General features: G+C 39.8%; 1 long non-coding RNA gene across 1 annotated transcript; it reads left to right on the top strand.

The window, feature by feature from the left end:
• The first annotated feature begins 13,668 nt into the window (after positions 1 to 13,668).
• LOC132452945 (uncharacterized) lies at positions 13,669 to 15,101 on the top strand. Its single transcript, XR_009524541.1, has 3 exons — positions 13,669 to 13,861; positions 13,946 to 14,005; positions 14,729 to 15,101. It is a non-coding gene; the product is annotated as an uncharacterized LOC132452945 (long non-coding RNA).
• Positions 15,102 to 15,967: the final 866 nt, after the last annotated feature.

Below are 15,967 nucleotides of genomic sequence, written 5' to 3'. Positions count from 1 at the left end.
CAAAACACTGACGCTTTGCATTATTGCGTATGCATGCTACTGATACTGAAAATTGCACCAGGTGTGATGTGACCGTGTGAGGATTAAACCAACCTGAGTTGGACAATAGTGAATCACACATATGAATGCATGCGTTCATATGCATGTGCATATGAACATTGCACAGTATAATATTCAACATTTCCACATTCAATAATCATAAAATATCTGATTGACTAAACTACTACGCTACTACGCATTACAAGTTTATGGTTTGGCAGCAGGTGGCAGTATAGGACCTGAAACCAAACCTTTCAAACCCGCAAGAGAACGACACCCGCATATCAATTTGGTGGCCGATTCGAAATCTTTAGTGCCACTCACAGGCCAGAACTGGGCTTACTTTGGTGCTCAAAAGTTTGAAACATGGCCGGTTAGCTTTTTCCTTTCGGCTCTGTATTCCTTTTCCATGCTGAGAACAACGCAATATTCAGTTATGCAAGACAGATGCTTATGTCCAATGGCCTATTGTTGGCTAGGTCTGTTAGTTTACGGCCTGATAACAGATGCTCATTGAATCAGGGTCAATGACAAAATAACATATTCAAACACCACATCCTTCAAATGAATCATCTAGGCCTACTTTGGACATCATTTCTATAATTGTAGTTGTACTTGGTGATCATGTATTAGGCCTACAACAGTGGGGTTTTCTCCCGGAGGCCAAGGGAAGCCATGCTTCCCTGTTTATTAGACATCCAAAACATTTATATTAACAGTTTCGGTTATTCTTTGGTGCCGTGTTGCTGTCATTTCTTCCACATTTTCTCGTCTCATTGAGCATTTCAAAATGCGCCCCTCTAAATGTTAAATACTGAATATGCGGTAAAACACGACATTGCACACTGTATGTCCCATGGGATGGCATCCCTGGGTGAGAAATATTATCATATTATCGTATAAGCAAGTGGAGTTATGGAGGGTCGAGATTTACAGTATTTAGTAAAATTTAACCAAACTGCCACATGGGCAGCAACTAAAAAATAAATCTGGCGGCAGGCCAATGCCTAAGCTTCAGCTGCGTCTGGAGAGAAAGAAGAGTGGTTATCGCACTTTCAATGAGGAGAGCTATGTCTGCACCGAGTGGCTAGCTGGTAGCGCTAAACTTCAGCTACTATTTTGCTGGCCATGCCTTCATTTTTGACAAAGATTCATGCTACCTGGGTCACTTATTGACCACTTCGCCACCATGAAAGACAGGAGAATGGCCTTCCTATATAAATAGGGTGAGTAAAATACACACCTCCCGGTGCGGCATTACTGTTCCCTGAGCTCTCCATTTATTATTTTTTGTGATATATTTCCAATTTAGCCTTGATTGCCTGGAATAAGTTGCATTGGTCAATAAAATGAAGTAGTTAACGCTGAGAATCAGCACCAGTGACAGCAGGGCACACCTGAACAGATGCGGCTGTGGTTGTTTATAGGCGCTTGTTCTGGGTTGTTTTGTGTTGTCTTTTAAAGGCCCACTATGCAACTTTTTTAGCCAAAATTACATTAATTATGCTGGTTGAGAGTTATTCTGATGGTTCTGCAACCATTTCTGGGTCGTTTGGTGGGTGTGTCATTGCCCCATGTCGCCTCTCCAAGGAAAAAGCGCATATGCAACTTGCTCTGTTCGGACCGACACAATCCGGATGTGACGCAGCGGAAGTATCCAATCGCGCCTCAAAAATGTAGTCAGATTGTAGTTTCGAAAATGCTTTACGGCACAGACACACACCCAAACATGGCACCGGCTAGATATAAACAGCCAGTTGCAAGGCAATTGTTGCATTCATCATGGATCAATCGACTGATTAGGGACCCAAGAGGCGACTGTCGGTGGAACAAAAGAAGAATGGACCAGAAAAGAGATCAGACACGATTGAAAGGGGAACTATGCAACTTTTTGGCTTGATTTACCTTAATACAACAGGCTAAGAGTCATTGCGATGGTTCTATTATACATTTTTGTTAGATTGTTCGTTGTTTCGACTCCCCCTTGCGCATCTTGGCGGAGAAAAGGAATACGTTTCTGCTTGCGACCCGCCGCCGCCCACTCTCGTGGGAGTCTCGGGTCTCGTAAAGTAACGAATTGCTTTACGGCACAGACCCCCAAACACGGAACCGGCTCGATATAAACACAAGTAACTAAGGGATTGTTACATTCATCATAGATCAGCCGACTAAAAAGAAACAGAGAAACCCAATGTCGGAGGAACAGAAGAAGAGAAAGGGGAGACTGACCGACAGAGAGGCCAGACACAAGTAAACGTTGGGCAAGCTTTTCAGGAATAGCGTGAACTGAAAGAAAAAGAAGACTGCAAATCAGACGCTGACTTGGCCGTGTTGCTTTTGAAATTGAAAGTACCCTTGGGTTAACTTTGTCTTGGTGGTCTTCTTGATGTTGATAGTCTATGTACAAATGTGTTTGCTCAAACATTTTGTTGTGAGCCCTGTAAAAATTGTTTTCTCGACCGTTTTGTTGTGAGCCCTGTATGTTTCTAGCTTGCTTGGTTGCAACCATAACACCTTTGTTTCCATGGGTGTTTTGCTGTTCGTCTGTCGTCCCCCAGATACAGACTGAATCCCCGAATCCAGGTTCTTGTTTATTTAGATTATTATGTTGGCCAACACTCTTACACTGATTTTTGTTCAACCTAAGATAAAACAATTATAATCTAGGATATAAATTCTCCCCGTCAACTATAAAAAAGGATGGATTTATGTTTATTGCAATACAAATACACCATTTTAAAAATGTATAACCTTGCCTACACTTTATGAACATCTACTTCAGATGGCTCGCGTAGAAGTGCATGGGGAAGGGTCGTCAACGAGTTGTTACGACAGTGTTGTAAAATATCTACTACGAAGCTGTAGGGGGTGCTGTGTAGAGAAATGTGCGTGCCAAACCAAGAAAACAGCGAAGAAATGCCCGATCCTGCATAGTGGGCCTTTAAGTAGTGTTGTATAAGGAACAATGTTTAGGAGGACTGTGTGTGTGTGTGTGCAGAGGCGGACTCAGGGGGGGCAAATGCCCCCCCCCCCCCCCCCCCCCTGCCTCCATGGTTGAAATAGTGCCCTCAAGAGTGGCGAATACGAGAGAAAATGCCTTATTGGCTGTGTCACGTTAAAATTGTACCGGGGGCGAAAATTGTACCGGCCTACGTCATCGTTTGTTTACATCCTGACAACCTGCCCGGCAACAGACTACGCGATGCAGAAAACATGTTTCCAAACGACGAAATAACATAATACAGATAGCGGATCGCTATCTGTATTATGATAGATAGCGATAACAATTGTTTTTACTTTATATTTGTATTGTATTTAATTGTTTAATCGAAACAATAAAAAAAATTGCCCGCGAAACTGCCGAACGCGTCAAATGACAAATGTTTTGCCCGCGAAACGGGCGATCACGTCAAATGACGTAGGAAGGTTCTTGAAACATAATACAGATAACGGATCGCTAGATAACACTTGTTTTTACTTTATATTTGTATTGTATTGAATTGTTTAATCGAATTTAGCTAGTAAATAAAGTAAAAACAAGTGTTATCTAGCGATCCGTTATCTGTATTATGTTTCAAGAACCTGTCTGTTGCCGGTCAGGTTGTCAGGATGTAAACAAACGATGACGTAGGCCGGTACAATTTTCGCCCCCGGTACAATTTTAACGTGACAGCTGCCCTTTACATGTGAAAAAATAACACATTGGGTGCCCTCTGGTGCCCCTTCATACAATAAATTATGATGATGAGCCCTCTAGAACAAGAAAATTCGATAACGTTCCTCAATGAGTGCCCTCTTAATGCCCTTACAGTGCCTCCATGGTTGAAAAAAAGTGCCCTCTAACATGTCAATAACACAGTAAGGTGAATTATGTCTATTGAGTCCACCACAAGACCCCACTTTGTTGCTCAATTACCCTCCTCCTTGAGCCTCCCCGAAATGTCTTTACTGTTTGTTGCTCAAAGGTATTCTTGATCACTTCCAATCAGGTGATCACATCCTGGCCGATAAAGGTTTTTTGATTCAAGACTTTGTGCCTCCAGCTGTTACAGTAAATACTGTATACCCCCGTTACTTCACTATGGCAGGTTCAGCCCTAGTGAAGTGCAAGCTACGAAGATGTCGCCCAGAACCGAATTCATGTAGAACGTGCTAATTCGAGACTCAAACAGTTCAAGATACTATTCATGATTCCGAGCCACCTCCGAAGCTTTGCAAATTATATAGTTCAGATGCTTTGGTTTCCCAAAAGCATCTTTAGCCTAAGTTGTTTGTGAAGTGTGTCGTACGAACATCGTTCAGTTTTCCCTCCATTTCCCGAAAGCAGGGGTTGACACTAAGGTTTCAAAAGCACTTGCCCATCAGGCAAGTACAGGTCATGTTCGACTTGCCCGAATGTAATGTTCACTTGCCCGAATTAAAATCCGAATCATGAACGGGCCTCTTTTTGCGAGGCACCTGGCCTAATTTTGGGAACTCAGAAAACTCATCCTAGCTCAATCTGAAGCTGAATGTTAGCTTCCACATAGTACGTGTTTAAAAATAACAAACTTCTTCTTCGTTTACTTATATACCAAATGGTCACATCGTGCCATGAAGTGATTTCAGTCCACCGTTGCAACCTATTAAAGCTATCGCCCAGTTATATATAGACCTGCATGCTTTCATCTGGATTTTATGCAAATGTAAATAACTAAATGTCCAAGGTAGTAGCAAAGATATATCTTTTTTAACTTTCACGTTTCTTGTAAGTAACTAAATAATCACAATCGCGTTTATAGTAGTGTTGCCACGATACTGGATTTTCTAACTTCGATACTATACTTGGAAAAATATTGATATTCTATACCATTTTCGATACCAGGGGAAAACTGTTTTTTTTCAGAAAAGAACGTAACCAAACCGTAAATAGAGTACAGTCCCCTCCAATTGTTTTGGAACAGTGAGGCCAATTCCTTTATATTTGCTGTAGACTTGAAACATTTGGGTTTGACACCAAAAGATGAATATGAGACAAGAGATACACATCTCAGCTTTTATTTCCAGGTATTTACATCTGGATCCGATAAATAACTTGGAAGATAGCATTATTTGTAAAGGAATAGCACATTTTTATGTGAGCAAAAGTATTGGAACAGATAGATTTAAAATAAATTAAAGTAAATAAGACTTAATATTTTGTTGCAAATCCTTTGCTTGCAATAAATGCATCAAGCCTGTGACCCATTGACATCACCAAACTTGTGCATTCTTCTTTTGTGATGCTTTTCCAGGCTTTCCCCGCAGCCCCTTTCAGTTGTTGTTTGTTTTGGGGGGTTACTCCCTTCAGTCTCCTCTTCAGCAGGTAAAATGCATGCTCTAGGGTTTAAGTCTGGAGATTGACTTGGCCAGTGTAAAACCTTCCACTTCTTGCCCCTGATGAACTCCTTTGTTGTGTTTGCGGTGTGTTTTGGATCATTATCTTGTTGCATGATGAATGATCTTCCAATCAGTTTGGTTGCATTTTTCTTTAAATTGGCAGACAAAGTGTTCCTGTAGACTTCTGAGTTCATTTTGCTGTTGCCTTCCTGTGTTACATCATCAATGAAGATTAATGAGCCCGTCCCAGAAGAAGCCATGCAAGCCCAAGCCATGACATTGCCTATGTCACGTTAAAATTGTACCGGGGGCGAAAATTGTACCGGCCTACGTCATCCATAGTAATCCATTCCAAACCTGCCTGGCAACAGACGATCGCGTCGCCCGTTGCCTGGCAACGGGCGATCCCGTCGAATGACGTGGTAAGGTTCTTGAACATTCGCAAACTCGTTCATTGAGTGCGACAAGACAGATAACACTTATTTTACAAATTACATTTATTAGCGTTCCTAACTTTATATTTGTATTGTATTGCATTGTATTTATCTATTTCACTACACAGTAATAGCTAAATGTTATGGGGATAACGTGAATAATAATAATAAAAAACATTTACCAGTTAGTAAATGCCTGCTCACCTAACTACCCATCCATCTATCTATTATCTATCTATCTATCTATGGAGGTAGATTTGTGTCTTTATTATGCAATCAAAAATAATAGGTTTGAGAGCAAAACTTTCCACACTGCAATCAAAAAATAGGTTTGAGAGCAAAACTTTCCACACTGCAATCAAAAAATTGATTTGAGAGCAAAACAATCGACACTGCAATCAAAAAATGTTTTATTGCAAGATAAATTAATGTGATAAAAAAAATATTAATGGGAATCCAACATTTTTGTATGTAAATCCAAAAGTTTTGTTTGCGAATCCAAAAGTTTTGTTTGCGAATCAAAAAGCTTTGTTTGCGAATCCTAAAGTTTTGCTTGCGAATCCAAAAGCTTTGCTTGCTGTTGAGCTGAATCTCGTGGGCGGGACCTACGCTGAAAGATGTAAGACACGTCTCTATTGGCCAGTCTCGATCGGAGTGACAGCTTGGCAACATCCGAAAAGCCGCTGCCCCCCGACCGCCTCCAGAAGCAGATTGTCGGCCTGACGGACAGGGTGTTCGTTTGTGCCTCTCAATCCGCGGCGGCGGTCAACAACATCGCCCTGTTCTCCTCTGCCATGGTCTCCTTGTCGGCTGACAGGGAGGCCTACGGAATTTTTAGGGCGCGCAAGCGCGTGCACGGGACAAGCCCATAAGGCGAAGCCTAGACGGCGTAGCCTACATGAAATAGAACTCCCTCTCTCGTTACTAACTGTGGATGTTGCCAAGCTGTCACTCCGATCGAGACTGGCCAATAGAGACGTGTCTTACATCTTTCGGTGTAGGTCCCGCCCACGAGATTCAGCTCAACAGCAAGCAAAGCTTTTGGATTCGCAAGCAAAACTTTAGGATTCGCAAACAAAGCTTTTTCATTCGCAAACAAAACTTTTGGATTCGCAAACAAAACTTTTGGATTTGCAAACAAAACTTATGGGTTTGCAAACAAAACTTTTGGATTCCCATTAATTTTTTTTATCACATTAATTTATCTTGCAATAAAACATTTCTTGATTGCAGTGTCGATAGTTTTGCTCTCAAATCTATTTTTTGATTGCAGTGTGGAAAGTTTTGCTCTCAAACCTATTATTTTTGATTGCATAATACAGACACAAATCTACCTCCATATCTATCTATTACCTATAATCTATTCTGTAAATTAAATTAAGGAAATTCAATTAACACAAGCTAGCTAGACTATGATACACATTAAACACTCAGTTTACTAGCTAAATTCGATTAAACAATTAAATGCAATACAAATATAAAGTGAAAACAAGTGTTATCTAGTGATCCGTTATCTGTGTTATATTATTTCGTCTTCGGCAACATGAGCGCGATTGAAACCTGCCTGGCAACGGACAACCCCTTACGTAATCTGTTGTCCGTTGCCTGGCAACGGACAATTGATGACGTACCCGGTACAATTTTCGCCCCCGGTACAATTTTAACGTGACACCTCCACCTTGTTTCACAGATGAGCTTGTATGTTTGGGGTCATGAGCAGATCCTTTCTTTCTCCAAACTTTAGCCTTTCCATCATTTTGGTAAAGGTTCTTTGTCTCATCAGTCCATAAAACGTTGTCCCAGAATTTTTGAGGCTTGTCTTTGTACTTTTTGGTAAAATCCAGCCTGGCCTTCTTATTCTTTTTGTTAATGAGTGGTTTGCATCTTCTGGTGTAGCCTCTGTACTTTTGTTCATGAAGTCTTCTGCGAACAGTAGATAATGATTTCTTCACTCCTGCCCTCTGGAGGTTGTTGCTGATGTCAACAACAGTTGTTTAAGGGTTTTTCTTTACAGCTCTCACAATGTTTCTGTCGTCAACTGCTGTTGTTTTCCTTGGTCTACCCGTTCGACGTCTGTTACTTACTACACCAGTGGTTTCTTTCTTCTTCATTACATTCCAAATGGTTTTACTGGCTATTGCCAATATTTGTGCAATGGCTCTGATGGATTTCCATCTTCTCTCAGCTTCACAATTGCTTATTTTTCACCCATAGACAGCTCTCTGGTTTTCATGTTGGTTACACCTCTAACTATAATAATTGGAGTCTGCACAGGCAAAACCAAAATCTGAAACTAAGCATAGACATTCAGCGCTATTTATTGTTTGAATGATCAATGTAATAGGACACACCTGGGCAACAAAACACACCTGGCTGTCAGTCACATGTTCCAATACTTTTGCTCCCCTAAAAATGTGCTGTTCCTTTACAAATAATGCTATCTTCTAAGTTATTTATCGGATCCAGATGTAAATACCTGGAAATAAAAGCTGAAATGTGTATCTCTTGTCTCATATTCATATTTTGGTGTCAAACCCAAATGTTTCCAGTCTACAGCAAATATAAAGTAATTGGCCTCACTGTTCCAATACTATTCATACGGTTAATCTACGTCACGTTTTCTGGAACGCCGCCATTTGCACGACCGATCTCGCCAAGTATGGCCGCCCACACCGCTCATCTGAATGTTAGAGAGAGACAGAGATATTATCGATTTTAGGCTCCGATCCTTATTTGTTATCCCTAGTTTTTTTTTAGTCCATTAGTATGCTTGCCTCAAATCAATCTTTATGATATATATATTTATTTAGTCCACAACCCCTCCTAGGGCTGGGCGATATGACCATCATATCCCGATATAGGTCATTTATATCCCGATAACGATATATATCACGATCAGTGTTGGGAATAGCGCCGTTTAAAAGAACGGCGTTATGTAACGCCGTTATTATTTCAGTAACGGGGTATTCTAACTAATTACTATTTCCGTCGTTACAACGCCGTTACCGTTACTGTACGAAAAATGCAGTGCGTTACTATGAATTGATTGAATAAACTGCGTAATCCGAACGCATCCCTGGCTCCAAACACAAACTGCTAGTGAGGAGACCGGGTGGTTTAACAACGAGATAAGCGATTATGATTGGCTAAGGCAGAGTCATGTTTCATGGTGGCCAATCGGAGCCAGTGTTTTTACACAAGCCAGGACACGCGCGCCACACACACGCAAACGCACACACCAAACCGAATCGATGAAGCAGCAGAAATGGCGAGTACGGAGCAATCAGATGAAAAGTTTGAATTTTCTGTAGTATCTGGCAGATGTTCCACAGCCTTTGCAACCAAGCAAATTGAAATCCAGGCCCCATCCACACTAACCCGGGTAAATGTAAAAACGCCCATCCACAATGAAAAAGATCACCGTCCACACTATGGTTTTCATATCGTTTTCACAATGTTTTGCATCCACGTTCCACACAGAAATCATTTTGATAAACAGTTGTTGTCATGGTTACGTTACTCCGCCACCCCTCTCTGTTAAGATTACAGGCGCACGATCAGATGATATTCACAGTTGATCAGCTGGTTAATCATTTTCGACCCGGTGTTTCAGTTCAAGTCGTGACCGGTTTAACTGGTGACCCTCAGCCGAATGCTTCGCTTGTTGTCGTGGCTACACCAGATGTTCGAAATCGGGACCAGACACGTAGCTGTCCTTGCGAATGCCTCTTTGATTTGTTATTCAATAAAATGTCAAAAACATTACAATCTCATTCGTTTTTGGAGTGTAATTGGAAGAAACTTGTCACGTAGAACCGTTCTAAGCCGAAATAAATGGAAAATGAATGTTTAAAATATGATACATTACGGGATTCGAATTCATACCATTGGGGAAAAAAAATTATAACAATCCGCAATTCCATTCCATTGTGCCGTTGACCCAGTGGGGAAATAACTGCCGTAGTATAGGCCTACTAGAATTCGCAAATACTTGTTGAAAACACGAAAGGCAGCCAGATCAACTTGTGACCCTACTTTCCATGTAGTTATGACCATGCATTGGTCGCGTATCCCAAAAATAAGATGCCATTACATCCAGTAAATCCAAACCTAATGTTGTGTTGCCCTCCACTGCTTGAAACTAGCCAAAAACACTGTTATGCACTCATTCGATCATTTCGGTCGCCTGATGTGGTGTTGTCGCGTCCTCCTTCTCGATATAGGCCTATACTCTCTAAGCAAAGCAGCGACTTCGGAAATCAATGTGACGCAAGGCGATATCTCTTTGAGACACAACGTTTATTCACATGAAAACATACATTACGAGATTCGAACTCGTACCATTGTGGGGAAAAATATAACAATCCGCAATTCCATTCCATTGTGCCGTTGACCCACTGGGAAATTCGCCGCCGCAGTATACCTACTAGAATTCGCAAATACTTCTTGAAAACACGAAAGGCAGCCAGATCAACTTGTGACCCTACTTTCCATGTAGTTATGACCATGCATTGGTCGCGTTTCTAAAAAATAAGACGCCTTTACATCCAGTTAATCCAAACCAAATGTTGTGTTGCCCTCCGCTCTTGAAGCGTGGTAAGGTTAGTTTTATATTGGACGTTGGATATTCGACACATTCGAAAAATCAATTTAGCACTGGCTTCGATGGACGAATTTGTGTCAAACCAACTTAGATGTGTTAATACAAGGCCTACCTATGTAAAACAAAGCACCATTTGATTTTATAAAAAAATGTAATGTTAAAAAGGGCTATAAATCTATTCTGCGGCTTGACCTTTTGACCTACCCATATCAAAACACATCTGGTGTAATCAACTAACTGCCCCACACATAACACAAAGCTTTTTTTCTCAAAACACCTACCCTTTGATTTTATAAATATTTTTTTAACGTTAATTTTTTTTTATAAAATCAAAACGTGGGTTTTTGGAAAAAATAAGCTTTGTGTTATGTGTGGGGCAGTTAGTTGATTACACCAGATGTGTTTTGATATTGGTAGGTCAAAAGGTCAAGCCGCGTCCATGACCACAGAATCGAAAAATGAAAAAAAAAAAAAAAAGGCGTGTCTTATAGTCCGAAAATTACGGTAGTTTATATAAAATGACCACATGGAAAGGCCTATTTCGTAGCCCCTCTTTTAGGTACGAGCTCACTTTGTCTTGGCTGGTCGTGGGAGTCCTTATCCTATTCAGAATTGTCACGTTCACTCTCGTCCATGTTTGTTTGTGTTGCCTTCATGTGCCGTGTGGAAGAATGTAAAGCGTCGTCCAAATTACGTAAAATATTACCGTAAAGAGTGTGATTTGCGACAAGACGATAAAAACGATAAAGGATAATATGAAACGATAGACATTTTTATATCATCACACGATATATATCGTCATATCGCCCAGCCCTAACCCCTCCCCATACAGTGTAGATATCTTGAAAGCGTTCAAGAGCACTGATGCCTACCAATATGCTGTGGCTGGATGGGTGAAGGACGCTAAAGTGAGGCACTTGGCCACCAATAATCTTTATCTGATAATGGCAAAGTCAAGTACTATATATTTGTGACTTCTTGTGAACAGTTTGTGGTGGGTAACTGGCGTTTTCCCAGATGCCTTCAAAACAGCTGTTGTAAAGCCCCTATTAAAGAAACCCAAATTGGATACCAGTACACTAGCAAAACCGATATCAAATCTTCCCTTTATTAGTAAAGTCCTTGAAAAGATAGTATTAGTCCAAGTCTTTCAGTCAGGTTTCAGAAAACATCACAGTACTGAAACCGCTCTCACCAAAATAATTAGCGACCTCAGACAAAACTCTGATGCAAATAAAGTTTCTATCCTTATCCTATTAGATCTTAGTGCAGCATTTGATACCATTGATCACGACATCCTAATCAATAGACTTGAAATTCTTATTGGGTTCTCTGACTGTGTATTGAACTGGATCAAAACATATATTAGAGGAAGGAAGTTTTGCATTAGTCTAGGAGACCATATGTCAGAGAAACATGAAAGCTGCTACGGGGTTGCACAAGGGAGGTCCATTACTCTTTTCTCTTTATATGTTACCACTCAGTGACATCATCAGAGAATATAGTAAAGATTTTCATAGCTACGCGGATGACACCCAATTGTATATTTCCGCTGAACCTAATGATGCAAAGGCCATAAACTCCATTACCAACTGTTTATTGGCAATAAACAAATGGATGAACAATAACTTTCTGAAACTAAATGTGGACAAAACTGAAGTCCTACTTATCGGCCCCAAATTAAAAAGAGAGATGCAAATCAAGAATCTAGGAGGTTTAACCCGGTGGATTAAACCTGAGGTGATAAGTCTCGGTGTCATCCTGGACTCAGATTTGAATTTCAACTCCTTCCAACACTTGTTTTCACATTAACAAAGTGACCAAAACAGCTTTCTTTCACCTCAGGAACATAGCAAAGGTACGACCATTCATAAACCAAAATGATGCCGAGAAGCTTATTCATGCTTTTATATCGAGCCGGCTAGACTACTGTAATTCACTTTTCGCTGGTCTTCCCAAGAAAACAACTGAAAGACTCCAGCTCATCCAAAACTCTGCAGCCAGACTATTAACCAAAACTAAAAGGAGAGAACACATTCGTCCTGTCCTAGCTACTTTACACTGGCTTCCTGTTACCTTTAGAATCGACTTTAAAGTCCTCCTCCTCACATACAAAGCTCTAAATGGACAAGGCCCTAGCTACATTGCTAACTCTCTTACTTACTACACACCAGCTAGAACACTGCGATCATCAGATACAGGTCTGTTACAGGTCACCAGAAGCAGTCATAAGAAGATTGGTGACGCAGCCTTTGTCAACTACGCCCCAAAATTATGGAACACATTACCCATTAATATTAGGGAAGCAAACACGCTAGACACCTTTAAAAAGCAGCTTAAAACCTTTCTTTTTACCAAAGCATTTTATTAATTTTATCTGGCACTATTTATTTCTCTGTAACTTGCACTATTTTTACTATTTCTCTTTTAAACTGTTCTAAGGGTTTTATATTTCTTTTATCATGATTTTAGTAAGCCTATCAGAACACCAGGTTCTGATACGATGTTGATCATTTTGTATTTATCTTCTACTCCAGGTATCGCTCCTGCTGCTTGCTTTTATTGATTTTATGTAAAGCACTTTGAATTGCAAATCTTGTACGAAATGTGCTATATAAATAAAGTCTTACTTACTTACTTACTTACTCATTGATCGTTGAAATCAGTCATCAAATCATAGACTATAATTTCACCGGGGACGCTTAGGACGAGTTTTCTTCAAGATTCATTTTGTACCCACAACAAAACCCGATGTTTTGGATTATTTTGGACAATGAATGAGGATTAATACGAATACTCTTTGGCTGGGACGATGTCAACATTTGGTATATGGAGCAGAACATAGTGGGTCATATGTCAACGTTTTTGTATGCATTTTATTCATTAGTAAGCTACATGGATATGCCATATTTCAGAACCTTTCATTACCTGCACTAAAGAGAATAAAAGAGTGCATCCTCATTGTTGTCACTTCAAAGTACTACCAACTGACAAAATCATGTGCATGAATAAATCATGGATTCACAATACTCGTTCCAGAAAAAAACACCATCAAAAACAACATTAATAATCCCTATATACTCCCTGGAACCGATTTTGACAGTATCTGCATATTTTGTAACGTTAATTAGTAGGCCTAAGTAGGTTGAAGTTCCTTAGTTTTTCCCTGTGAAAGCGAACAGCTGTTGTTCCGTTCCAAATCCAAAATGGAAAAAAAAAATACGGTAGTGTAACCCATATGGAATATAGGGCTACTAAACCCATGATTATTTAAAGATGCAATTGCATGAGTTCTCCAGTAGGGCGCGCTCAACATGATTCCAGTAACAGGAAATTGCACGTGAGCACCCCGTTTCGAGGGGGTCACCTTGAACCGTAACACTGGAAAGACGTTAGAGAGGTATTAAGCACAACAGAGAATCTCCCGGTATAAAACGCCATAAATTAATATTTCTACCTCGATTAATTCAGTCATAAATATTTCCATGGTATTAATAAGGTGTTTTATTAGGATCTGATCATTGAAAATACAGGAAACTACCGTGAATTATATTGTTCACTTGAATCTCCGGTGAGTGTTGCACATGCCAATGCTAATGTATTGTTGCTTAGTACTAAAGAGAACAAAATACTATAAATGCTGTTTGAGTTCAGATACCTTTTTATTTATACTTTTGTGTTCATGGTGTCATTTTAAAATGTGTTTAATGAATCGCTAATGCGATCGCTAATCGTTAGCTACATGTGAAGCGCTGGCTGCTAATCGTTCATACCAGGCTAATTGTATGCTAATGCTAGCGAAGGTCAAGCACTATGCTAAGGACGCATCTTAGTAGAGCAGCTCAGACATGATGAAACCTAAAAGGAGAAATGCGTTTATTTTGATGTTACCGAAGGACATTGTTTTGCTTACTTAACCCACTTTAAGTGTGATTGAATTCATTTCATTGACTGTAGTGCACTTGTTAGATAAGTTTAAGAATAATTTCATTCAATTTAATGGTTAAAACATAAATAGGTATACAAATAATTTAAATTACAAATGTTAAGTTAGAAACATGGTTTAAAAAGATAAATAATTAATTGTTTGATTAAATACTGTGACATATTGTAATTCAAGATTAGTATTTCATTCTTTGTTGTTTAAATACTAATTGTTCTAATAGGTGACAATTCATTTCATTATATTTATAAATATAACCTTGGTTTTTGGTTATACATTGTAATATAGATGTGTAAAATCCCATGTTTGATATAGTACCAGATAACTTACAATTCTGCACTATTTGTGCAGGTTGGTTTTTTATGTTTGATCGAAGGAAGATTGCATCTACGATGGCGAGCTTTGCCCAATAGAACTGTGGATGGTGTGGATACGGCGTGGCCAGCCGTGAACACCACCATAGAAGACCCTTGTGAAGATCCATTCATAACAGATAAGGCATAGAACTAGATACACACTAACCTACCCGGGTAGTAGTAAGAGAGAAACACACATATCCGGATATCCCCCCCTTGAACTCGACATTCCTCGACCGAACAACTCGAGTACTGTAGCTGGGGAATCCAGCTACAAAGGACTTATTCTTTTGATTTTGTTTGTTTGTTTGTTATTTTCAAAAGCTTTATTTTGTACCAAATGTAAATGTTTATGATGAAAGGCATTAAAATAGCTAATCTATTCAACCAACACCAACTCCCTTGGTGAGTCATTAGTGTTAGAGTGATGCTAGCATCCTATCTGCCCCTTCCGGCTAAGACCACAGGTGCTACAGTAGTTTATATAAACTTGAACGGTACATGGAAAGGCCTATTTCGTAGCCCCTCTTTTAGGTACGAGCTCACTTTGTCTTGGCTGGTCGTGGGAGTCCTTATCCTATTCATAATTGTCATGTTCACTCTCGTCCATGTTTGTTTGTGTTGCCTTCATGTGCCGTGTGGAAGAATGTAAAGCGTCGTCCAAATTACGTAAAATATTACCGTAAAGTGTGATTTGCGACAAGACGATATAAACGATAGAGAGGATAATATGAAACGATAGACATTTTTATATCATCACACGATATATATCGTCATATCGCCCAGCCCTAATATCATATCGCCCAGCCCTTCACCCATTACTTCATCCTCATCGTTTGATTGTGGTCGTAGGTGTTGTTGTTGGTGCTGAGTTACCACTGAAATCAGTGGGTCAGTGGGTGGGATCGGTCGTCAAAATGGAGGTGCAAAGCTACAGTGACGTCACGTGAACCTTATGAATTGGAGGGGACAGTATATCTCCAAAACTGCTAGGGCTATAATATTACATCTTAGTGCCAATAGAAAGATTGTTGTGCAAGTGAAATATTCAATGTGGATACTACTTTTTTTTTTCTTTTTTTTTATAAGTGGAAAATTAGATTTCCACCTGAAATAATTATCAGTTGGTCATTATCAGTTGGTATCACTGTCGTACTATGAGACACAAACGGGTAGATATCTTACCATTTTGACACTTATTTAAAGTCCATCTATTTAAAGTTCAGGTCAAATA

The sequence above is a fragment of the Gadus macrocephalus genome, chromosome 23, assembly GCF_031168955.1.
Source record: "Gadus macrocephalus chromosome 23, ASM3116895v1".
NCBI lineage: Eukaryota > Metazoa > Chordata > Actinopteri > Gadiformes > Gadidae > Gadus > Gadus macrocephalus.
This window is presented reverse-complemented; position numbering and strand designations above follow the sequence as displayed.